The sequence below is a fragment of the Strix uralensis genome, chromosome 2, assembly GCF_047716275.1.
Source record: "Strix uralensis isolate ZFMK-TIS-50842 chromosome 2, bStrUra1, whole genome shotgun sequence".
NCBI classification, from domain to species: Eukaryota; Metazoa; Chordata; class Aves; order Strigiformes; family Strigidae; genus Strix; species Strix uralensis.
The window spans coordinates 63,888,325-63,914,215 of record NC_133973.1 but is presented as its reverse complement, the minus strand read 5'-3'; the positions used below and the strand labels follow the sequence as shown (position 1 = coordinate 63,914,215).

Below are 25,891 nucleotides of genomic sequence, written 5' to 3'. Positions count from 1 at the left end.
AAAAAAAGTTATTTGGCAATGCATCATGGGAAAAAAGCATCAAAAATCTGAATTTTAATAACTTCAGCATTTTGAAAATAACAAAGACAGAATTAAAAGGACAATTCAGAAATGCATTAATTCTAACCATTCATAGCAGCATTGGTTCAAGGAAAGTTGCACATCACCTTGATGTATAGAAGGCTGGCTTGCAAGGAACCAAAGCAACCTGAATAAATGTTCATGTCTTGCTGCGTGGCATGCAGCATATGGCAATCTTTGGTTTACACTGTCAAATGTAGGTACAGGAAGGGTTACATCAATTTATGACAACTACATTATTCACTTACAGAAAATCTAAGTTTCTAAAGCCTTCAGGGCTCTACAGTATGTCAAACATAGTTACAATCTCATGTTTAGTGGCCCTTAAATGTGTATCGTAATTATGTAAATACCTATGTTTTACATAAAACTCCTGAAGGACTACTGGCAGAAAAGGGGACACACCTTTTGTATACACAAACATACACCAGAAAGTGGAGTCCCCAATCTTTCAGCTCTTTTTAACACAGGACTAGCAAAAGGCTGGAGGAGGAGATGAAGTGCTTGAGCTGCCATGGGCAGAGCAATGACTTTCCACTGATGCTTTTCATCCACTTACCAAATTCAAATAAATATAAATGTAACTTCTTGCACTACCTGGGAAATGAAGATATTTTTGAAAATGTATCCGTTTCAGCCCAGAAATAAATTAGCCGCTGTACATCCAGCTACATGGGAATGTGCCGAGGATGACTAGCCAGCTGAGGATTATTCATGGCTGTGAAACCTGCTCTCAGCATTCACAGCTGATAAGCATACAGTGCATGGCCTTTTGGCTGTCTATATTTGTACCACTCTGCTTAGAGGGCTTTGCGTTCACTTAGCATTGGTCAGGTCATTACATCAGGCATCAGCGCTTCCCTGTAAAACACAATGATTGCCTGAAGCGGTTTTAATCAGTTTGTAACTGGAAATGTTCCATACAGGTCAATGGCTATCAGTTGTTGGAGTGTGCATAATGTAATTAGCATGGGCTACAATTGCTATTTTTCACATAAATAAGATCCTTTTTGCTAAAGTCCACAGCTTTATCTGAAAAGATACTGAACTGTCTCTTACTTGTAGTAGTGGCACAGTCCACAGAGCCTTCACTCTCTGAACCATGAAATCTGAACTGTTTAAAAAATCCATTATGCATAAATACTACTGGAGGAGGAGGAGGAAGGGGCTGTTTGGTTTTCTTCAAGTCAATACTCTGCTGCCCTTCCTCTGCCGAATTTAGGAGTTGCCTTTCTCTTATTAATCAATATAGAACATGTATTGATGAATACATGTTGGAGACCATGACAGATGTTACTACTGTTAGCACATACCTTGTAAAGCCCTCCTCAGACTGTTCCCTACTATGCCACACATTATTCACGAGAAAGCAATTTTGTCTCTGAGTCTTTTGGACTCAGTTTTCTTCTTTCAGCAGAATCTTGGAACAGTAGTTTCTGGGATCCTAGGTGTCTGCAGCCCTAAAAACGTTTGTGAACTACCTTTTCTTCAAGCTCTCTCTAAGCTTCAGGGGTTCCTGCAGCTCCTCCTCAGCTAAAACACTGGCTGGTCTCTGCAGCACTCTCCTGTGTTTCTAGGTAGTTTGGTAATTAAACAGACCTGGCTTTGAGAGGCAGGTCACATGATTATTCTGAGGCAAACAAGACAACTTTTCGAGGCTACTGATAGTGGCTGTTGCCCTCTCATTGCGTTTTACATATTTAAAGCCTAACTTCCATCATAAGTTAAAATTAGCACTGAAGCAGATAATTTTTTAAAGCATCAGTTCATAATGTTAAACAGAGCAAGTGACTTTCCCTTTGATTTTGCATGCTAACATCCATCCCCACAGTCTGTGTGTTCCTTGTTTTAAATGGCAATAGGTAGGAAAAAAAACAGGGAGGCAAAACAGCAGCAAGCAGTAATGGTGAACTGAAATAATATTTAGTGCTACAAAAAGTCTCCTTTAATTATTATTAAATAGCAATGTTATAGCAGCATCTGAATGTACTGGTTTAGATTAGGCTGTATTTGTAGCTACTGTACAGAATAGACATGAATACAGTTTTCATTCTATACTATTTATGCAATAAAAGATACTGAGATGAAAAAGGATGTTTTGGAAGAAATACAAATACAACCAGTTCCATTGATATACTGACCTCTTTGCATATTAAAATAATAGTCAATTTTTTGTATGCCATCATCCTCTCAATTCACTGGAAAGCACTAAAACTTAGAGGTCTCTCATTGATATTCCAGCAGAAATGGGTCATGAGCAGCCTGAAACCATACCAGCGATGAAGAACTGCATCAAAAAGGGTGTGGGTATTTTTGTTTGAGCAGCAGAAGGGTGAGGAAGATGAGGATAGCTTCCTTTGTGGAGGGGTAGAGACCAATCTAATAAAACACAAAAATGAATCAGCCAGGAAAAATACAGCTGTTTCCAGAAGATGAAAAGCACAAAGCAAATGGGATAGAAGAAGAAGATGGGGCAGTGAGGGGATTCCCAATGTGAGAGTTCCGAATCCAAACTTACTGGGAAAAAAAATTGCTTGCATGTCTGTACTGAAAAAAAGGAAAAATGAGAAAGATGTGAGGACAACAGAGAAGGAAAGGCAATGTCACTAAAGGACACTGAAGTAAGCTTGAACCACACAAGGACGTGTTTTAGAAACTTACTGTAGCGATGCATTGGCAACTACAAGCAGAAAGAGAAGAAATAATATTAATTGTAACCTTAAACAAACACGGAATATGAATGGAAAGGCAAGCCTGGGGCTACGTATTTATCTAAGTATTGTTGAGTCTTGATCAAGGAAACCAAAACCTTTGGATCCAAATTACACCAAAGATGAAATAAAAATATATTGACAATAGCTAGCACTGGTTCAGACCTAGGCTAGAAAACTCATGAGAGGGTTTAACTATCACAAATGTACAAAGGGAATTCTTTGGTATAATCAGGGAAAGAAAGAAATTCAAGTGTGGTAGCTTGTCTTAATAATAGCCAATGCTGAAGAAACCTTTCCTATCACATTCAGCACAGTTAGAACTTGGGGGAGCTTGGGGGGGGGGGGCTGTGTTTGGGGTTTTTTGTGTTTTGTTTTTTTTTAACTGTTGTGTCTCTGACATAATTATTAATTATTCAATGCAAGGCTCTGTTGTAGACAAATGCCAGTCTGTTTCAGATGACCAACTGCTGGAATTTCAGCCCATTGATAATCATTTGTTCATCCTGCTTCTTTGCAGCCTCGATCTACTCCCCCTCCACGATCTTTGCACACTCTTTTTGCTGTTCCCCTCCTCCCATTCTTGGCAGAAAGGTGGACATTTTGAAGGCCAAGCATGAAAGGAAGGAAGAGGAGACTACTTTGAAGTCCCTCTTTCTCCCCATGCTAAGCTCAGCAGACACTTTTATGACTTCTCTACTTGCAACTTGGGGTACACTTCCCTGTTACTGGAAGGAAGAAGAGAGGAAGGGAGCCACTTGGACTGGTATCTTGTGCCCCTTCTCCTCATGTGTTTGTAGACAAGGATACCAGCACAACAAACGTCAGAAATGTTTGCTGTCCACTGACTCTGATGTCTGGGAGGGGAAAAAAGAGGATCTGCATAGCACTTCTACCCAAATATGTCTACCGATTTTTTGTATTGGCTTAAATGTAATTGTAAACTTAAAAAAAATTTAAAGAAACAAAACTTCACTCCCTCTTCACAGTTGGGAGGCTTCACAGGAGTAATGACTGTATCCCAGATACTCGTTTATAATCAAGACCAAAATGCTAAGCTTCATAGGCAAGGTCTATTACATAAATTAACTTAAATAGTTCAAGCTGGCTTAATTTGTTTTGAAAAGATCCCATTAGTATGTACATCCTTCAAACAAAAAGAAATTTGTCTGCAAGTGCAGGGTGTATTGATGTGTATAATTAGTGTAATTGTAATAGCTGCAAAATGAAAATCTGTAGAAACACTCTAGAAATCATGGAGTAACCAATAACAATTACCACTCCTATTGATATAATGTGCTAACTGGCTGAAGAGCTCTCTTCTACAGACTTTTAAATGTGTCTAGTTTTAGAAAGAGCAGGAAAAAATGGACAGCTAAGATCCTTTGCACTGCAGGTCATCTGTCCAAATCCAATGCAGGTTACAAGAGCTAGACAGTCCTGTATCAAGTGTGGTTCACAGCCTATATGAAATATTTCATTCTCCTTAATGAAGACTTAAAGAGCACATCACAAACATGGTTGAGGCACCAATGCTGAGAGCTGATTAAGAACCTTTTTTTAAGCTTGGCTAAATAAATTCACACTGTCCAAAACATTTCTCAGTACATTCCTAACTTTATGCCTGGGAAGAGGTCACATTGAAGCAAAGGGGACAACATATATGCTCCAGGTTGAAGACACACCTAAGTGAGCTGCTGAATAAGACCTAAATTACACCCTTGTGAGGAAACTCAGCTGGAAGGCCAAAGTCATAGAGAACAAATTACCACTTCGCCCTCAGACATGCCTTCCTCCAGACACAAACAGAATTATATCAGCAGGGGCTGGGGAGAATTTTGCATTGGTGACAAGATAGGTGCGATTTTCTATCCAGCCTAGGGAGACTGATAATTCAGCATCCCCCTCCAATAGCCCTGCTGGCTCTCCAGGAGACCTGGGCTTCTGAAATGAACTCTTGAGCAGATCCCAGCCTGGCTCTCCAGCTCCTGTGCAGTCATGCTGCTTTTCAGGACGCTAACGTCACGGTCTGCAATCAAATTAAAACTTAAAAATCCACAGACAAAATGCTGAATGTGAATTTTATTCCAGATTTGAAGGGTTGTTTGCTGGAATTGGAGTAAAGCAGGAGCATAAAAACTCTCTGAGGAGCAGGATAACCTCTGCTAGTAAGACCTTTGGAAAGCACGTACCATTCAGCCAAGTTTCTAAGAGCTAAGGATACAATTCTCAAACAGAAATGATTGAACTGTACCTTAAAATGGAGTGCCATTCGCTGACTACTGTTTTCAATCTAGCTGTTTGTTATGATGTACTTATTCAAATGATATGGTGCTCAATAAACTAATGGAGGTCTTCTTTAAATAAACTGGTTTTGGCCATGAAGTCTTTCTAGCTAACAGTGTTCTATCACATCAGCAGCTGCAAAAGAATAAACCAAAGTATTTCCTCAGACATGACTCTCACTTCAGTTTGGCTCCCTGCTGAGAAGATGCTGATTCTCAGGAGAGCACGGTCTACCAGCGGATGGGTGATGCAGAACCGCTCTTGCGCTGCTGGGGCCTAGCCGGCACCAGTGGGCCATACCCTTCCCTGCCGCAGGAGTGGTGGGCTTGGCTTCCAGGAGGAGGATTTTGCTGTGCTTAGGAACAGTGTCCCTTCAGCTGCCTCCTGTCCTGGCAGAGGACTGACTGCTGGTACCTGTCTTGTGCATCAACAGGAGACTGCAACCCTCAGGGGTACTAGTCTGGTTCTGCTCCTTTCACAAGCAATGAAAATTGTATTTTAAAACTGTATTTTTAAAACTATAGAGATACATACTTATATATCCAAAGAAAATATGACTTTTTATGCTACTGATGAGTATCCCATAGGTCAGCCCACATCTTTGATATTTAAGATGACAATATTTATATTTCTGTTATCTTTGAGAACCAGGGTACAGAGCTACCCCGAGGAGTTTTACACATTATTTTCTGCACATTGTATTACTGGGTTTATATTCTAGTAGAAAACAGAAGTCATTCTTTTTCTGGCATATTCCAGCTTGCAAGAGGAGATCAAGAACATTGTGTGAACAAAAATTCAGAGAAAAAAAAAAAGAAGTCTAGCTGTTTGATATGCTAATTAATTTACCATAACAAATAGAAAGAAAAAACATTTGGCAGGTGATGATGGACTTAGTGTTGCTGCTGGCAAATTTTAGTTTACTTTCAGTAAGAGCACGTTTACTGCATAGTAACCTTGAGTTCACTTTGCCAAAATCAGTGGAGAAACAGCCTGTCAACCGCAATAGATGTAGCTGGCTATAGGTAGCTGGCCTAGAGTACTCACTTTTGAAGTCATGAGTTGGCAAGGCTTGTCTTCCATTTGGGGGCACAGGACAGGCACCACTGTTCATATTTGTCTTTGCTTCTACTCTGTGGGTTGCCCTCTATTCTTTACACAGGGCATATAAAATGCTAAACAGGAATCATCTAATTTTATCCAAGCATTTATGTTTAATGAGGTCCGCACTGTTCCTTCCTGTACATTGAAATGTATCATTTGCCAGAAAAAAAAAAAATTTGTCAAAAAAAGAAACATAAAATGAGAGCTGAAGAGGGGAAGGACTACAGAGTAAAAATTAAGAGAAAAAGCACACAAATATGGCTTGACCATCTAAAACAATTCCCCAGCTGAGAACTCTTCGCTTCCCAACAAATTGAGTTGCTGCCTTGTAAGTATTTTATAAATCACTATTCTGCTGGCAAACAGTATGTAACCCGTTAAGCTCCTAGAGATGTTACATCTACATCAGAAAAGAATAGCTCTATTTTTAGCCACAAACATGTTCTGGTTAAAGAAAAGCAAAGTAAAGCCATGGCAATTAAACCTAATAGCTGTGCACAGCAGTCCTGTCAGGCTGCCTCTCTATAGGTGAATGGAAAATGCAGGGAGACTAAAAGCTTTGTAGCTGAAGGAAATTGCACAATTAAGATGCTTTTCTGATTTGGTAGTTTTAATCTGTTTTTTAGGGAAAAGAAGCTATGCATTTGAGATTTTCTTCTAATAATAAGGAAAACATTTCAGTAAGATTTGTTCCTTCGATCGTATACCTTATTCCTTCCAAGAATTAGAAATACAGTGAGTTTCAATTTATTTGAGCATGTTCTACTATAGAAGAGAGGAATGAGATGAAGATGTAATCATTCACCATTTGGCTCTTTGCTTTCCTTCTGGGGTTCTCAACTCCACCTCTACTTTTAAGATCCTCAAAAAAAAATCAAAAAAAACCAAGCAGACAAAAAAACCCCAAAACCAAAACCAATACAAAACCAAAAGAAACCCCTAACACAACAAAATGCTCATTTCTTTTTCAAATATTGCAGACATTTCTCATCAGCAGACCTTTCTTTGGCCCAAATTTGAGAGTGCTTGGCAAAGCCACTTGTAAGATAGGAGACTCAGGATAAGCAGGTGTTAATTATGTTTTGAAGAGTCTCTTAACACTTTTTGCCATGTTGCATCTCCAAAAATTGTCTGTTCTGGAAACTTCAAATAAACCTCATCTGAAGTGAGATGTAGCTGAAAAGGGCCATTAGAAGAAGCAGGAATGCATTCTGGGATATTCTTTGTTGGTAATTAGGAAAGTAAGAAGAATCTTACAAGCTTTGAAAGATTAGTAAAGGATGTGAAATGCCTAAATAAGATTTGGAGTCCTAATACTTATGCTTAACTACAGGCTAAGGCAGCATTGGAGAAAACAAGGGAGTAACAAGATTGTCAGAAGGGTGGAACTGAGCTTTCCTCCACCCTGTTGAGAGACATACGTAAGGCAACTGGGAAGGAAGTTTTACAGCCAGAGGTGCCCTAAGATGACATTTTCAGGACTACACTAGTGCCTGAATCCAAAAAGCTTCCCTCAGGTTTGCAGTGGAAAAACGTAATCCCACTAAACTGGAAGAGATGTAGCATCTCGAGGCTTGCACCCTATGCTGCAAGGGGTATAGCACAACTGGCCCATTGTGTCTTATGTCTAAAGACATGGACCCAAGACCTCTTCCAGGTGATGCTACAGGGGCCAGAAAATAATCACACTGCTTACCAGCCAAACCCTTGAACAGGACGCTGGGGACCAGCATTCAAGACATGTCTTGGAGTCTTTTCTCTGAGGATGAGGTATTGCAGTGCTTCTGATCACAGGCTGTGGTAAGAGTCAGCTGTATTTGGAGATAAATGGCTGATAACTGGCACATCTAACCAAGCTTGTGGTACCTGGGCAAGTTTTTCCTTTTTGAGAAACTATGATCAGTAGCAGAAGGCTTCCCAATGTATGTTCAGAGGGATGCTGGAACTGGATATTTAAAAACAGGGGAAAAAAGGATTTCAAACCAGAGCTAACACAAATATATAATCTCAAGATTCATGCATTAGTGTTCCCTCTTAAAATAAAAGAGCATAACCCATTTATGGTCTCTGAACAAAGCTAGGCTCTCTTTGAGAGTCTCCGTGCAGTCTTTTCTTTATACAACCACACTGTTCTTAGACTCCAGCCAAGGTGAGCTTCGTGGAGAGAAGCACCATTTCATATGACACTCTGTCTTAGTCAAATGGTTCACTTCCAAACCACTATCACAAAGATTTAATTCTTCCTTTCTTCAGAGGGCATACGCTCCTACCCAGTCAAACCCTGAGTCTGAAGTATCTCTTCATCTATAATAAAGGCATATCACAGCAGTTACAGATATGGATGTTGTGTTAATAAACACCGAGCACCACAGCCTTATTTGTTACAGCTTTGTATCTCTGAAGGTCTGCAAGGAGGGAAAGCAGAAATCAATACATGCAGACAGCAGGAACAATGAGTAACTGCCAAGGTGGACAAACACAGCTCTCCAAAGGCTGGAGGAGAGGCAGGGGAAATGGAAAACCATGAAGCAGTATAGAGAACCCACGGACCCACGAAAACTCCTCTTCAAATGCTTTGTCCCGGTGTTTTGCAGAGAAAATATATAGAAAATAAATTCCTAGAGGAAAGTCTGTGTTAACCTAAAACCATAGTTCAGAACATATTTCAATATTTCAATAACTAAAGGAAATACAATTCATCACATAGACATACACAAGTCTATGGGACTGGATGGGATACACCCCAGGGTGCTGAAGGAGCTGGCCGGGGTGCTCGCCAAGCCGCTTTCCAGCATTTACCATCAGTCCTGGCTGACCGGGGAAGTCCCGACAGATTGGAAATTTGCCAATGTGACGCCCATATATAAGAAGGGTCGGAAGGATGATCTGGGAAATTACAGGCCTGTGAGCTTGACTTCGGTGCCCGGGAAGCTGATGGAGCAGCTCATCCAGAGTACCATCACACAACACACGCAGGACAACCAGATGATCAGGCCCAGTCAGCATGGGTTTATGAAAGGCAGGTCCTGCTTGACAAACCTGATCTCCTTCTACGACAGGGTGACCTGCTTATTGGATGAGGGAAAGGCTGTGGATGTTGTCTACCTTGACTTTAGTAAGGCCTTTCACACTGTTTCCCACAGCATTCTCCTGGCAAAACCGGCTGCTCGCTGCTTCGATGGGCACACACTTTGCTGGGTAAAAAACTGGCTGGATGGCCGGGCCCAAAGAGTTGTGGTGAATGAATTTAAATCCAGTTGGCGGCCAGTCATGAGTGGTGTCCCCCAGGGCTCGGTTTTGGGGCCACTCCTGTTTAACTTCTTTATTGATGATCTAGACAAGGGGATCGAAGGCACCCCCAGTAAATTTGCAGATGACACCAAGTTGGGTGGGAGTGTTGATCTGCTCAAGGGTAGGGAGGCTCTGCAGAGAGACCTGGACAGGCTGGAGCCATGGGCTAAGGCCAACTGTAGGAGTTTCAATAAGGCCAAATGCCGGGTTCTGCACTTCAGCCACAACAACCCCCAGCAGTGCTACAGGCTTGGGGAGGAGTGGCTGGAGAGCTGCCAGTCAGAGAGGGACCTGGGAGTGTTGATTGACAGCCGGATGAACATGAGCCAGCAGTGTGCCCAGGTGACCAAGAAGGCCAGTGGTATCCTGGCTTGTATCAGAAATAGCGTGGCCAGCAGGGACAGGGAAGTGATCTTACCCCTGTACTCGGCACTGGTGAGGCCGCACCTCGATTACTGTGTTCAGTTTTGGGCCCCTCACTACAAAAAGGACATTGAATGACTCGAGTGTGTCCAAAGAAGGGCAACGAAGCTGGTGAAGGGTCTGGAGCACATGTCGTACGAGGAGCAGCTGAGGGAACTGGGGTTGTTTAGTGTGGAGAAGAGGAGGCTGAGGGGAGACCTCATCGCCCTCTACAACTACCTGAAAGGAGGTTTCAGAGAGCTGGGGATGAGTCTCTTTAACCAAGTAATATGCAATAGGACAAGTGGTAATGGCCTCAAGTTGCGCCAGGGAAGGTTTAGACTAGATATTAGGAAGCATTTCTTTACAGAACGGGTTGTTAGGCGTTGGAATGGACTGCCCAGGGAGGTGGTGGAGTCCCCATCCCTGAAGGTATTTAAGAGTTGAGTCGACTTAGCGCTGAGGGATATGGTGTAGTTGGGAACTGTTAATGTTAGGTTGATGGTTGGACTGGATGATCTTCAAGGTCTTTTCCAACCTAGACAATTCTGTGATTCTGTGATTCTGTGAAAAGTATTTCACTCACAGTGAAGTAATCATTAAAAGAGGAGGAAATTGAGGGAAGACCCAAAGATTCAAAAGCACTGAGAAGTGTGTTATCCAAAGAGCTCTGAGTCTCTCCAAAAGCTATTCATGTGGAGCAACAACAGAAAAAAGCGCAAAAAAATAAAACCCAGTTCAGTAACTCTGAGATATCCTTTTTTGCCATAATAAAATGGGTTCATTTTCATCAGCGATACAGCAAAACAGAATTATTTGAATTCAACTTCTAAATTTTTATACTAATACTGTCCTCTGGGATCCACAAAGCTCACAACAGAAGCTGTAACTTAAAACAACTTGACTAAGGGCAGAAAATGGAAGTTCACCTTCCACAACTTTTTACTGTGAACCCGTCCATTACGTTACAGAAGTTCACTATGTCACACAAAGGCACAGAGGTTATGTGAAATAAGACTTGCACATATCTACAAAGCAGCAAGGGAGAAAGAACCTGACCTTAAACTGTTAATTTAATAAAAATACAATTGTGCTTTTCAGCCTGAAGCCAGTGTTACATAAATACAGTAATAGAGAAAAATGGTTTCCATGCAACATAGGTAGATAATCTATCTGAATAAGAAGCTATTTTTAGTTTTCAAGAAAAATTACTTCTTCAGATGAAAGCATCACTTTCACTATACTCAAAAATTACTTCTTGTTGAACAGTTGTAAGTATGTGTATCATCTATTTACATGTATCACCTTTGATATTTTACCTGATACATTTCTTAAATGCTAAGTTCTATTAAAATACATAAAACTTGTCCTTGATAGTAGAATATTTTATTCCAGTAGGTTCTATTTATTAAAATCAATAAATACAAGTTTTTCCTTGAAGACGACTTCGTTGTTATGTGCTGTGAATAGAAGTCAGTGATGTTTCTGTGATACTAATTGTAATTTTTAAAGACACTGATGTAATTTCCTTGTAAACCAATTTCTCACAACAGTAGTGTACAATAGCATAATAAAGATCTTTTTTCCAGCTTATCCTTTAAGGACCTCTCTTTGCCCATTTAAAAATTCTTTTGCTATGCTGAATGTATGGCACTTACACGCAATGCTCATCACAACAGAATTCAGAAGACGCTATTAATTATGTCACTGATTTGTATTAAGACTGCACTACAGGATTAATTTAAAACAGGACTCCACACCAGAAGTCTCTGAGCCAGTCCCTAAACCAAAGTATTTACTACACCAAGAAAAGTTAAAGAAAGAAAACAAGCAGAGAGGAGAGCATGACAGTGACAGAAGTCATACTAGTGTCAGAGAGAGAGTGCCATGCTTTCTATCTATAGATACATAAGGCAGGATGACAAAAGAAATGGGAAGGCAAAAACGGCAGGAGAGGGAGTACAACAGGAGAGGCAATGGTAGAATAGAATAACACTTTAAAAGCAATTGTCTTAGGTACACATTTAGTGGATGGACAGACGATCACCGGTGACTAAAGACCTGTGAATCCAATTGTAACTCAGCAAGTCAACAGTGATTACCCTCAGCCCAACCCGCTAGTGAAGTAAAACCATCTCAGACACCAGGCAAGTGGCTTTAACCAATAAAGTTTACTTCAGAAACAGGAATGCAGGATTGTGAGTATGATCACTTGATGCTGAGGCACCATCCAGCTTCTCATTTAGTGAGAGCAGCCCCATGTCCTCTGCAAGAGCGGTTGTTGGTTGTTTGAGCTAAGGGCACAATCATCTCAGGTTTGTTCATGCACACTTGTGTCTCACCTTTACCAAGAGCTAGTGATGACCACTGTGATTTTCAGATTTATGTTTTTCCGTGATTATCAGTTCTGCATTTGTATGTTAGGAAAATCATGAACTTAGTTCATATATATTCAGAGATAATAATGCAAGTCAGCATTACCAACTTCTCCTGGGAAAAGGAAGAGTTTTCTACTGTAAACACCTTGTTTACAGCCCAAACTGAAAAATAATGCTGGCTAGCCAGCTGACATATGCCCAAAGCACCTTTATGTGACAAAGGAAAACTCCCTCAAACCACAGTAACAAACAAGCAAATGAGATCTATTGCCCTCATAACACTGCAATTAGGATGGGATTTAAAAATGGAAATACCTTTAAAGGAAAATTTGAGGGAAAACTTAAATCCAAGCAGTGACTATTTCTAGAAGGGAAAGCCAGAAACCAGAACTCCTAAAGATGGTGGATTCCAGTTCTGGGAAACTTTCAGAAGGTTTTGCAAAGTCAGCAGATTGTTCTCTCATGCTAACCAAAACCCACCAAAAAATGGAAATCAAAATCATACTCCCATACACCTATAAAAGCTTGTTTCAACCTTCCATATCTATATTTCTCTATCATTGCATGCTGTCCCTCGGCTGTGCAACAGATACAGAGCTACCTAGAAAAATATGATGCATCTTTGTGAATCTTTCCCTGCAAATTTTTTGCAGAATTCATAGCAAGACCCTCCATTGAGAAGCGTGTGTCCTTATGATATACACAAACAAAACTTCAGTTAGTAGCTGTAAATTAATTTTTGAATGCTAGTATTATTCACCAGGTCTTTATTTAAGGGTTTCTGTTTGGTTTAATTCTATTTTTTAAAATTCAAACAGTACATTTTAGCTATATTTCAGTTGAGGTCAGCCTGAACACTGCTACAGCAATTGCTGGCATAGTTTTTGACCAAATGTGTTTGGACTGAGACAACTTGGTCATTTAATTTAATTAAATTTCTCTACTCTTCTCTCTTTTCCATCATGTATAATTTAAGTTATGTGTAGAATCTTAGATTAATGCATCAGTGAGAAGGCAGATCTTTCTACTGGCAATTTCTTCAAGCAAATATAGTTAGTTTTAATAAAGTGAGTCAGGGACTGAATAAGAACAATCTTATGTTTAATAGTTTTTAAAACATTGTACATTCAAGGAATACTAAAAATTCTCAATGTTAGTACGTCAGTGGCGTTACTTTATACTATATACTCTTCAGTTGGCACAGTCCCCAAGCATACTGCTGATAAAGCACAATAGCTGAAATCATTATGCCACTAACACACTTAGGATGTTGGACTAAGCAAGCTGGTTGCTATTATTAGCATTTGCCTTTTGATGCAAAATAATAACTCAGAATATAATTTAGTGCTAGAGAGAAAAAAAAAAAAAAAAAGGAACCAATTTCACCTGTGGCACAATTCCAGTGAATATACATGAGGAAGACTTTGGACCAATTCATCAACTAAATCTGTTGTATTACATATGTTCACTTAAGTGACAATAACTTTATTTTGAAAAGTGCTGAAGCAGCACAAAATAAGGAAAGAATCTGTATGCAGCAGAAATCACAATTACCTGAGGTGCTCCCTGAAGCCCCAAGTCAATCTTCTTTAGCTGTCATATAGAGATTATCATGCAGGATTTTCTGATATTTTGTTCTTAGTAAACTATAAAGGCACACTGTGGGGTTTTGTGTTTGTTCCCCTCTGGTTTTGAAGACTCATATGTTCTAAAATATTATCATTCTGTTGTGGTGTAAAAACCTTGCCTGTTGCTATTCTGCTATGTTTTGGGTTCCCTATTTCAGTCCTGGAGGAAATTAGTCTCCCTACAACTACTTAGCTGGACTACATCTTTCTCTTGAATACCGAGAAAAGTTAGGGCGCGCGTACACATTCCCACATGACAATAATCATGACAGCAGGCATTTTTGCCCACAACAAACCTTCTAGATCTAACGTTTCCTCCTTGCCTCCCATTTTTAAGGGTGGAAGTAATTTGTAAGCAGCACTCTCTATTCTGGCACAATTTAATTGGAAAACTATTGGCTTCCACTGTAACCTACAATTCGGCAACAAGATAGGCAGGTAGCATAGCCAAGGCTGAAATGCTGTTCTTACAATCCACTTAATTCCCTTGTGCACACATGCAGCCAATCCAAATTTACCCTTTAAAACTAAAAAAGAAGAAAAGGATTAGTGAAATACACACACATGCTTATATTACAAAAAGAGAGAATGTATGTTACAACCAGAAGAAACAAATTCCATGAATATCACTGGAAGTTTCTTAAAGTGTGTGCTTACAAAGCAAAGGAAAATTAGGCACTGTGCATTTATAGCATCAAACAGCACCAAATGCACTGAGGACATTCCAGCTCCAAAAGGGGGAAAGAGGCCAAAACCAAAAAAGAAAAATCTGATCACCCATGATCTGACAGGCCCAGAAAGTTTCATAGCAATACATGAAACTCTGTTGCTTTCAACACAGATTTAGAGGAACTTCTATCTACCAGAATGAACAGAACAATAATTAAACTTCTTACTGTGTCAAAAGTTTTCTACTTTTCATGCTATTGATTAACTGTTGGCAAAAATTAGTTTACATGTCTTGCATTTTTAAGAGCGATCTTTGTCTACTGCCCTCTGGACAGTCTGGGTCTCTTAAATTACATCTACTGACTAAGAATTTTAATAACTGTTTCAGCGATCGATACTTTCTGAATCATGCGGAGCTGGATACAAAGAAAGCAGCACTGCAGCGTTTACTACCAAACAGTGGTTTTAAGTAAATACCCAAAAAGAGAAAGAAGTCTTCTTCAGCACGAATGAAACTATCTGGGAAAAAATACCAAAAATACCTTTTTTTAAATTATTATTATTATTATTATTTTTACAAGTTTCCTAATGGGATTTGGGAAAACTCTTCACAGAGAGCGTCAGGACACTCTTCATATTCTGAACAGGAAAGCATGCAAAGGTATGTGAGTGGGAACGGCCAGCGGGAAATCTAAAAGATTTCACATAAGGATTATACTATACTGCACAAACTTGCTACAGTTACGAAGAAAACTGTAAGGAAGGCTAGACTCTAGTCTTCATTCTGCTACAGTAAGCCTATCACAAGCCACTAGAACCACAAATGTAAAAGGACTGATCAGAAAGGGTAGGAATATCAGAATCAGATCCTATTCTTCTCTTTCCAAAGTGAAATCTCATGGTGTTTTTTACTAAAGCACAGATTTGACTTGAAAAAAATTGGAACAAAATTTAAGAAAATCCCAGAAATTTTGGTTTTTGAAAAATACATCCCCAAGCTATTTGCAATTATTTAGGTGTTAACTAAAAATTCTCTTCAGTTCTTTCAGTAAATTATTTTTTGTGTAAAGTTTTGTAAAATGTCCTGGTGAAGTAATAGAGAGAGAAGCACTATATTAAAATTTTCTGGCTACTGACCACATTTCTTCATCCCTAAGAAGTTCAGTGTTTGGTTGTGAAGAAAGCTACAGCGGATAGTTGATACCAGAACAGAAATTGCACTCCTCTGGAGTCGGTATTGGGACCAGCACGGTTTAACATCTTTGTTGGAGACATGGACAGTGGGATCAAATGCACTCTCAGCAAGTTTGCCGATGACACCAAGCTGTGTGGTGCGGTTGACACGCTGGAAGGAAGGGATGTGCCATCCAGAGGGACCTGGACAGGGTGGAGAGGTGGGACTGTGTAAACTTCATGAAGTTCAACAAGGCCAAGTGCAAGGTCCTTCCTGCACATGGGTCAGGGCAATCCCATGGACAAATACAGGCTGGGTGATGAGCGCATTGAGAGCAGCCCTGAGAAGGACTTGGGAGTAGTATAGGCTGGAAAACTGACTATGAGCCAGCAATGTGTGCTTGCAGCCCAGAAAGCCAACTGCATCCTGGGCTGCACCAAAAGAAGCATGACCAGCAGGTCGAGGGAGGTGATTCTCCCCCTCTCCTCCACTCTTGTGAGACCCCACCTGGAGTACTGCATCCAGCTCTGGGGCCTCCAGCATAAGAAGGACATGGACCTGCTCGAGCAGGTCCAGAGGAGGGCCACAAAGATGATCAGGGGGCTGGAGCACCTCCCCTATGAGGACAGGCTGAGAGAGTTGGGGTTGTTCAGCCTAGAGAAGAGAAGGCTCCAGGGAGACCTTATAGCACCCTTCCAGTACTTTAAGGGGAGCCAACAGGAATATGGGAGGGACTTGTTATCAGGGAGTGTAGTGATAGGACAAGGGGTAATGGTTTTGAACTGAAAGAGGGTAGATTTAGATCAGATATACGGCAGAAATTCTTTACTGTGAGGGTGGTGAGACACTGGAACAGGTTTCCCAGAGAAGTTGTGGCTGCCCCCTCCCTGGAAGTGTTCAAGGCCAGGTTGGACGGGGCTTTGAGCAACTGGATCTAGTAGAAGGTGTCCCTGCCCATGGCAGGGGTGTTGGAACTAGATGATCTTTAAGGTCCCTTCCAACTCAAACCATTCTGTGATTCTATGATTCTACAAAATTAGACCATTTTAACCATGGTAAGCAGAGTCAGAGAAAGGGAAATAAGAAAAGTCACAAAAGTTGTAATAAAGAGTCCAGTCAATGCAGAGAGAAGGTGATGGCAAGGGCCATGCCTAATCATGCTCCTGACTACTTAAACCATGCACTGGATGACACAGAGAACTGGGATTTCCACAGCATAACAAAGTTTGAGAGAAGCAAAATCTCTGATACAACAGTTTTGCTACTTGATGTACACATTAGAAAGTCCTCTAGAACTTGAGCCACCATAAATGTCAAAATCACAAAGTGATAATGCTGAGGTAACAGAAACAGCAAAAAGATGGGTTAGAGTGATCCATCAACATCACGAGTAGCAATCAGCAAAATACCCGACACAAATTCCAACTCCCACAGAGGAACACAGCCTTGTCAAAACTCGTGTTTCTAATTTGAAAATCTGCCTTCATTTGTGCTACTGTTGAGTTGGCATTAACCTCACCACTGGAACAGGATGCCTGAATCACAGAAGAGTATGATTTACAGATTTTACCTCTTTGCTGGGTAACCAGAGAAGCTCCCCAGCTACAAGCATGTTCTTGAGCAGGAACGGCGTGCAAGGTGAAGGATGCAGCAGCACGCATTGGCTCATGCACCATGAAATGTTCTGCAAAAATTGTTTATTACACACAAACCTGTACAGGTGTCTGTGCATCTCATCAGCTTGACTCATTTACTGCCACATGGGCACTCTCAACAGCAAGCAGTCATTAAACAAACATCATTGCTTACAGTTCACCCAGTGTTTTTCCCTCTGTGGATTGGCTGAGAACAACTAATGGAAGAATTTGCTACTAAAGATTCGTTTCCCAAGTTGTACAGGCCAGCCTGACAAGTCAAACAAGCTTAGGAGAATTGTTTCTGGAATGGAAAATGATGATTTATATCAGAAGAATGCTTTAAAAAACCTGGGGTTTCCCTGTGTGGCACAATATAATGTGTGAGGAGAAATAATACGCAATCAATCTCTAAAGACAGACTAGCCTGGTTAATTGAAGATTACTTCAAGGCTATAGCTGCAGTTATAGGAATGTCTGTCCGGGCTAATTTAGCCTGCTGACATTTTGCTATGAAGCTATTTTCATCATTTTGGAGTTATGAGTCTCATGGGGGAAGGGAACACTTTTTACAAGACACAGCAATTAAGCAAGATTAGCAAATATTCAGATCATTTCAGCCTGAACGCTGTTTCGTGCAGCCTTAGCCCTGAAGGTTAAAATTATTATTTAACTCCTTACTGACCACACCTTCCTAACTTTAATCATGTCGCACACAGGGCATGGTGGAGTCCTTTATTCTGTAAATGGCTGAAATACTGGCTGCATTTAAATAAATCCACTACGGATTTATGAGCATAGGAACAGAGAATGGGAAAGCACCATAAAAATTGCTGAATGCCATCCCTTGCGATGGCAGGATTAGATGGAGTCACAATTCCATCCACTACGAGAACTAGGAGTAAGTTACTAACCAGTGGCATCAGAAGGGCAGAAGCAGCCTCTTAAATCAATGTTCATCAGCCAAAGACTGGTAGAGACATTGTTTTTCCTACTGTACTACTAGTCATTATGTAAAAGGCAAGACTTCCAGTTTACAAGCTTAATGATCTTATGCCCAGAGCATTTCTATGAAAAAAACTTAAATTGCTTCAGTGTTTGTAGAATGCACACACAGCAGCAGTATAAATATGAGAAATGCCTGCTCAGGTAAGCAGTACAGTGCAGTAAACAGTGCCTTCTCCAGAATCTCAGCAACCTCGCTTCTGATTTTTTTTGCCACAGGATGGACCCATCTGCCTTTGAGTGTTGTTTTAGATACCAGTTAAAATGCATCTGATATGGGCATGCCAATGGACAAAATCCACTGTCATTTCCAGAATCGAAGGTCTCACATTCAATGCAAACTGTTTGACATATTCTGGGTAGGTACCTCCTGGTCAGCTTCGGGATTAAAATGATCCAAGACTGATCTCCTGATCATGTGCCAGAGGTGTGTCTTCAACATCCAGGTGGACAGTCAGTGAAAGCTGACAGATAAAATTTGGCAAATCAAGAACTGCTTGATTAGGCCATTTTAGTGTCTATATGCAAAGTACTGCATTCGTACATATTCAAGTTATCAATGATGTTTGAGGTCTGCCTCCAAAAGTAATCTGATGCACTGTAAGAGAGAAATTCTTTAGACATGACAGGTTTTTCTGTGTGGTAGGTGACATGCAGGAGGATTCAGTAAATCCAGAAAATAGACCATACAAATGGGAACTGAGAGGTAAAAGGTCTCATGAACAGCTCTTGTGCCCATGGTGCAGCAGCAGGACTGCATCATGGCACAGCAGTACTAGCTGAGCCCTGAAAAGACAACAGCTGTATTAGCGACACTCTCACTCCAAGCAGCTCAGACACCGTGTGTTTAGATCCACCCCTAGAAGCATCAGTCCCACTGATATTAAACTTAATGAAGCAATATAGCCTACTCCAACCAGTTTGTTTGGATGACTTGAGGAAGTTCACCATATTGAAGTGGGTAGCTGCAAATGTATCACAAGCTATTTGCCTCCCAATTTTGTTTTTGAATGTGGGGTATTTGCAGGAAAGGGACATTAACACTATCCTATCATTGTCTTGTTCAGAACAATGAAGTCTGAAAAATTCTAGCAGAAAAACACCCTGGCATTTTACCAATAGGGAGGAAACTGAAGAAACAAAAAAGCAGAAAACCTGCACTCCAGAAATGTCAGAGAAGTATTCTGGTGAAAGAAAGTGGATGATACAAGAAGGTGGAGGTAGCAAAGAAGATGAAGACAAAAATGAAGAAAAAAGGCAAGGGGCCCTATGATAATTTTTTAACCCAGTTTTTGTTCATTGCAGCAGAAATAGAGGAGATTTCTCTTGAAACTTATCTTCCATACATATACTACTACTGCACTGTTCATTTGGAGTGTCCTCTAAGCCAAAAGCTACTAGAGGTGCAAACCATGAAACTATATCCTATGGAGCTAGCTAGTTGTATTTCAGCTGTGGAGGAAATTACTGGACTTTTTTATAATGACATAAAATTTTAAAAGGGTTTTTAGATGTTTATTACTATAAGATAGTGGCTAGCACGTTGTATTGACAGCCAAGAACTTCCAAAATTTTAGCACAATTGTTTCATCACTCACTCCAGTTTGGCAAGCATATCACTTCATCCAACATCTCCCTAAACTGGATATAGCTAGGAACTTAAATATATTTTTAAGAACATAGGTAAGTGGTTTGATGTCTCTCACCTGCAGTATGCAGCAAAGTAAGTAAGACCTGTTAACTAATCATTAAACATTACTAAATATTTTAGGAAGAAAATATTGCGGGATACGATGCAGCAGGCAACTGAGTATGCTCCACTTCATGGTCCACTGCCAGACTTCTCAAAAAAAGCAGCTCAGGCTGAACATTTCTGAAAGCAAACATTCAATACCTAATCATGTTTCATGAGGATACAAATGATGGCACCATATCCCAACATTACTAAAAGGAGTACAAACATTATTGAATCATCTGTACAACTCAAAGCACTCAGTCAGTCTTTATCTTACATGCTCTTTTACAAAGGCAAAGTAGGCAGAGAAGACATTTTCATCTTAACTAATCAAAATTTCAACCTAGCATAAGCAGGGTAAGTCAAAGCATTATTTCCATGCAGTCATTCAATAAAAGCCTACCATACATTTCATTGGGATAACAGAGGGCAGAAGAAGGGGTTCTGTACTTAAGACCCAGCTGAAATATTTGCCAGATTTAATCCAACTACAAAATTATTAAAATCATAAATTGTGACAGGTATTAACATTAGGGAAATCAGAATGATAAAAATAGTATTTTTATCAGTATTAACTGTTCTTGAACTCTGTATGCAGTAGTATTCTTTTTGTTCCTTTAACTAAAATATTCACTACCACCAAAGTAAACAATTTACTTTGCATTTCCAGTATATTTCTGTACCAAATGCTGACTTACATGTGTTTCTTTACTAGCAGCTTCTTGTTAAGATATCGGTGTTACAGAACATCAGTGCTTCATAGTTGTCAGCACTAGTAATTCAGGTTGATGTTCACTAAAATGGGTTTATTCACCTCAGCATGTGAAAATCTGAAGTGAGATTTGTGATCGATCCCTTGAAAGTGCACAGTAGCACTGAAAGTAAAGAAGGTTCATTTTACTTTAGGTTTACAAAGTAAACAAAGGTTTCAAAGTAAACAAACCTTTAAAAAGGTTTCCCAAAACATGCCTTGCAACACTACTTCAGTTTAATTATGTTTTAGCTGTTATCCAAATAACTTAAAATTAGTAATTTTTGAGATTAACAAATATAGTAGGATTGCAACTTCCAATCCAGTTTCATTGCATATTCTATCATTTCAAATCTGTTCGATAAATACCCATTTAGTTAGCTAAACAACTAGCAGTTTACTGAGTGGACAAACACTGAAAAGCCCACTGAAGGGCAAACACTGACTCTAAATACACATGACACAGGCACTTACCGGTTCCTAATCTGGTTTCCTTGTCTGAAAAAAAGGGACCCTATTGCACATATGCAAATAAAATTCTCTATAACAAAAGATGTCTTCAAACGAAAATATGCCACATTGTAGCCAGGTTTCAGGTAATAATGACACTAAACTATGCTGTCTATATTCGTGATAAACACATGTAGACATTACAACTCCCTATAAGAATACTAAACAGTGGGAGAATTATTTGTTGTGCTTTCTCGATAATATATAGGTCAAAGGATTTCAATGCAACCTGTCTTGTTGCCATTCTCCATGAAGTGTCTAAAAATTTAAATAGAATGGCTGAGCTTCAGAGCTGTCTGGCCAGAGAGGTCTCACTGGGAGGAGGAATAATGAATCATGGTATCTTTCAGATAATTTGGACCCCTTCCTTCTCCAACATTTTCAGATATGCTTACGGTAGATACACAGCCAGAAATATCTCTGAGAGCTCCGGGAACATAGCTAGTGACTAAAACTGCCACAAAATTAAGAACTATCCACTCCTATAATCAAATATTTCCACCCCTACCAGAAGGGAAAAATGAACTTTGCATTATATATGAAGGCCTGATGTTAGACTTAAGAAACTTAGCTACTGCTTACCTTACAGGCTTCTTCCAGTCACTTATGACTTACATTATTCCAAATTCAAGTCAAGAAGGACTTTGTAGGGCCCTGCATAAAGCCTTTTTAAATGAGCAACCCCATGAAAGAAGAATCAAAAATAATGACTGCTTCACTAAAAATTCAGGGACAAATCAATCCTATCAAACTCCTGTGATTTTCACAAAACACTTTTTTTTCTTTTTTTTTGTGTATGATGAACTGTTCCAAGTTCACCCCTGCAATTCTGCTTCTCAGTCCTGTCTACCTCCCTCTGATTTCCTACCCCATCTATATGCTTATGGGCATGTAGTCTTCTGGACTAGAAAAGTTCTGTTCAGAGGTACATAGGACACAGGAGCTCAACATAAAAAGTAAAGGTACAGTAAACAAACTCTGGGTTTGGAATCATATAAATTACAGAAGAACTCCAGGTATTTTAGATGTTTCTAGTCCTTACAGTTGCAGAAAAAAAAAAAAAACTTAAAAAGTGAATTCTCACTGATCAAAACCCGTAAAATAACAAAACTTAGGAATTGGGTTTATGTCTGACAAGCAGTAGCACAATTCAGCTTTGTAATCAGTTTCAAGGTGTGATAGCCATCATTAGACTTTGCATCTGGCATCTGGCCGTAAACCAGAGCACAGCCACCCTCCTGCTCAGCACTGGCCTTCTGCCAGATGATTCCTGCCCAGCCCAGCCCTCCGCTCCAGCACTGGCTCTCTCATTTAAGCAGTGAGTTCCACACTAATTCTTGGAGGTTAAGATCATGTCACCAATATGATTTAGACCCCAATTCAAAAATTTCTTGAAGACAGCAAGTGTTGGATCAGTTCCTCAAAGACAAATATTAGAAATCTAACGCTTCTACATTCTCAGTCATCTGGCAGTGCTAAGCACCACAATGGTGTTGAAGAAATACATTTTACTCAAATGAGGTATGATACCCAAAATTATATTATTCAAGCTTAAAAGGTGAGTTTAGAAAACTAAAAGATCTGAATGCTATCCAGTTTCCCCATACATTGGTACCAACAAGCATCTACAAGAACACTGTGCAAATCATCTCCCCCAGAGATTCTGCTGACCTGGTGTCTCCAGTCTTGACATTCAGACACAGACCTGAATTGAACACCCTAAAGTTTCAGATCCCTCCTGAAAGTTTTTTTAAGGTGTCTGCTGCTGTTCATTTGATTTCACTCCTGATTTTAATAAATGGGTGAAATTTACTGATGCCTCAACCTTAAAGCCAAAGCCAGCCAGAAGTGCAGGCCACACTCTGCTTCACCTGCAACCCGCACACACAAACCAGTCAAAACCAAATGAAAAGAGTATGAGGCAGACTATCATAAGGGCTGAAAGAACAAAAAACAAATATGAAAAATTCTGCCAAATGAAGTGAGGGGTTTTTTTTTGTTTATGTACATATCTTGGAGACAGGAAAAGATACTGACTGATCCCACTAATCCTGTCACTTAATGATTTAAAATTCCTTCCTCCTAACTGTGTTGGTATGCAGTTTACAAATGGAGATTTCCACTAGTTAACTAACTGTAAATCTCCTCCACAGCCTAACATATCCCACTGATCACCTCTCCCTCACATTTGTTCTAAACCACCACATAGATTATTTGTACGGTATATGTACATTATGTCTCCTCTAATGCTTCTGAATTGCTCTTTATCTTTTCAATATCTGTACACTACAAGCAGAGATTATCTCAGTATTAGGGTGTTAATTTACAGTGTATCAGGTGGTCAGAGAAACTGTTCTTGTGCTTTATCTGACATCACCTAAAACTCAAGTCAATTTGCCATTCCTTTATTGAGAAGTTAACAATTTCTAATTCATTATTAGCAATTCTTTTGACTTTCTTTTCTGATCTTCCTACAGAATGTTCATTCTGGTTTTAAAATTTAAAATGTAAAAAAGATTACGTGGCATAAAACAAAATGCCAGTTAATATTGCACATAAGAATGATGTTGCACTTGAACTAGCCAAGTATAAGAACAATGCAAGGGAAAAATAAGTAAAAATACTCATAAACTATTTTATTCCTTATCTTAAAGTATAAGGTCATTATTAAACTGTATTTTTTAATGGACCATGAATCTTGAAACTGTATCTATTAAACTCTTCCACAAATAAATCCTTTAAAAAGCATTTCTTCCCCAATTACAACACCAAGTCAGAAAAGCATGTTTACCTACTTTTGTTTAGCAAACCATTTAACATCAGGAGTGCCTTTAACTCTGCTGATAGGAGTGTGCCTCACAGCGATGCTGAACCTAGGTGTTAAAACATCATTGCCATCTTGAACAACCCTGGCAAGGCTCTCCCCTTGCTCTCCATCCTTTCTGCACTGCTCTGCCATAATGTCACTGTAAACCAAGTAGAAAGAACTCCCGCGAAAGCATGACTGGAATAGCCAGGATGCTGTCATTTCTGAGGTGGTTTTCAATAGATGAACCGAAAGGAAATCCCTGCAGCCAGATTACAAACTGTGGGCCTTCAGGCTGCACTCCTTCAGAGGCTAAGCATGTTCCAACAGAGCAGAGAACACTGACAATGCTGACCTAGAGCATACACGATGTTTATTTTTTCCTGTCCTTTGCAGTTGGTAATCTCTCTTTGCAGTGAGTACAGGGGTCAGTGCTGTCAGCAAGAGGGAAAAGGGGTTAAAAGACCACAGCTGCTGCAACATCCTATAGCCTGCAGTGAGTGGCACTGGTCCCCTGATGGGGAGTCCTCAGGGAAGGCTCTCAGGGGGAAGCAGTCCTTCATCGCCTCACCCATGCCTGCCGCTCACACCACTGGAGTGAACAGCTCCTTCTGCGATCCCCCAAACACATTAACTGGGAGAGTTAATTAATCTCAATTTGATTTAATCTAGTGGCAGTAAGTATTTCAAGCTCCATCTAATTTCTAGTGGAAGCAGTAGATTTAGGATTGAAGGAAGAATAGTTTTGTTTTTTTTCCTGATTCTCCCATTCTCTGCTTCTTCATGATATGGAAAATAATAAAAATAGCAAGACAAATTTATCTTTTAAAATAGCTTCTATTCTCAAAAGGTGAAGCTGCATTTTCTCATTCTTCTACTCAAGAACACGATAAAAACATTTAAGACAAAATGAAGAATTCTAGCTAGAAATCATCCACACTTCTAACAGATGACAACAAAGGGATTAGGAATTTATTACTATAATCAAGGTAGGTATCTACATTAAAAAATAATTTTTAATTAACAGAGCAGAAAACCTACCCACAGCCTCTAGAGACTCTTTGGGTTGCTCTGGGAGTTTAGAAGTAAATCACTCACAGCTTATTTAGAGGGGTCTTCCTCCAGTGGCCGCTCCGCTGCATTACAATACGCACTATGCATCATTGCAGTACAAGAACTGGTAACTAACTTCACTGACACTAGCATCAGAAATTTATGATGAGCTCCAAGTATAAAAGACCATTTAAAATAACTGACAGAGGGAGACGTTAGAATTGCTATTTTATCAAACTCTGTAGTAAAAACAATGAAAAAGTATACCTTAAGAGTTTTAACCACAACATGTTAATAAGTAAAAGTCTACAGCTGATTTTGAAAACTTTAAATAGTGAAACTGCATGAAAGAAAGGAGGAACTAACTTTTTCTCAGTGCTACTTCTCAGCATTTTGCTTGCAGTCATCTAATTTATTATTAAAAAATACTCAGCAACTCTGGTAAAAGGAATACATATCAAAATGAACACTTTTGTTATCTGATAATCTTATCCATGGAAGAAAATGCTCATAGTGGGAATGGAAACAGGAGTTAGTTTTACTAGCACGACAGGTCTGAAAGAAGGATACTCTTTAAACCGGTATTTTTTAATGTACAGGAACAAAAACCAGTGTTGAGTGAAACAATACAACATTTAGTGTTGGTTCATCTTATTTACTCCTCTGAGAATGC

The 25,891-nt window shown here is 39.7% G+C and overlaps 1 protein-coding gene across 4 annotated transcripts in view; it reads right to left on the bottom strand.

Moving 5' to 3' along the window:
• The window catches only part of GABRB3 (gamma-aminobutyric acid type A receptor subunit beta3), a 196,563-nt gene that overhangs the window by 66,272 nt on the left and 104,400 nt on the right, over positions 1–25,891 (bottom strand). The window lies entirely within an intron of this gene.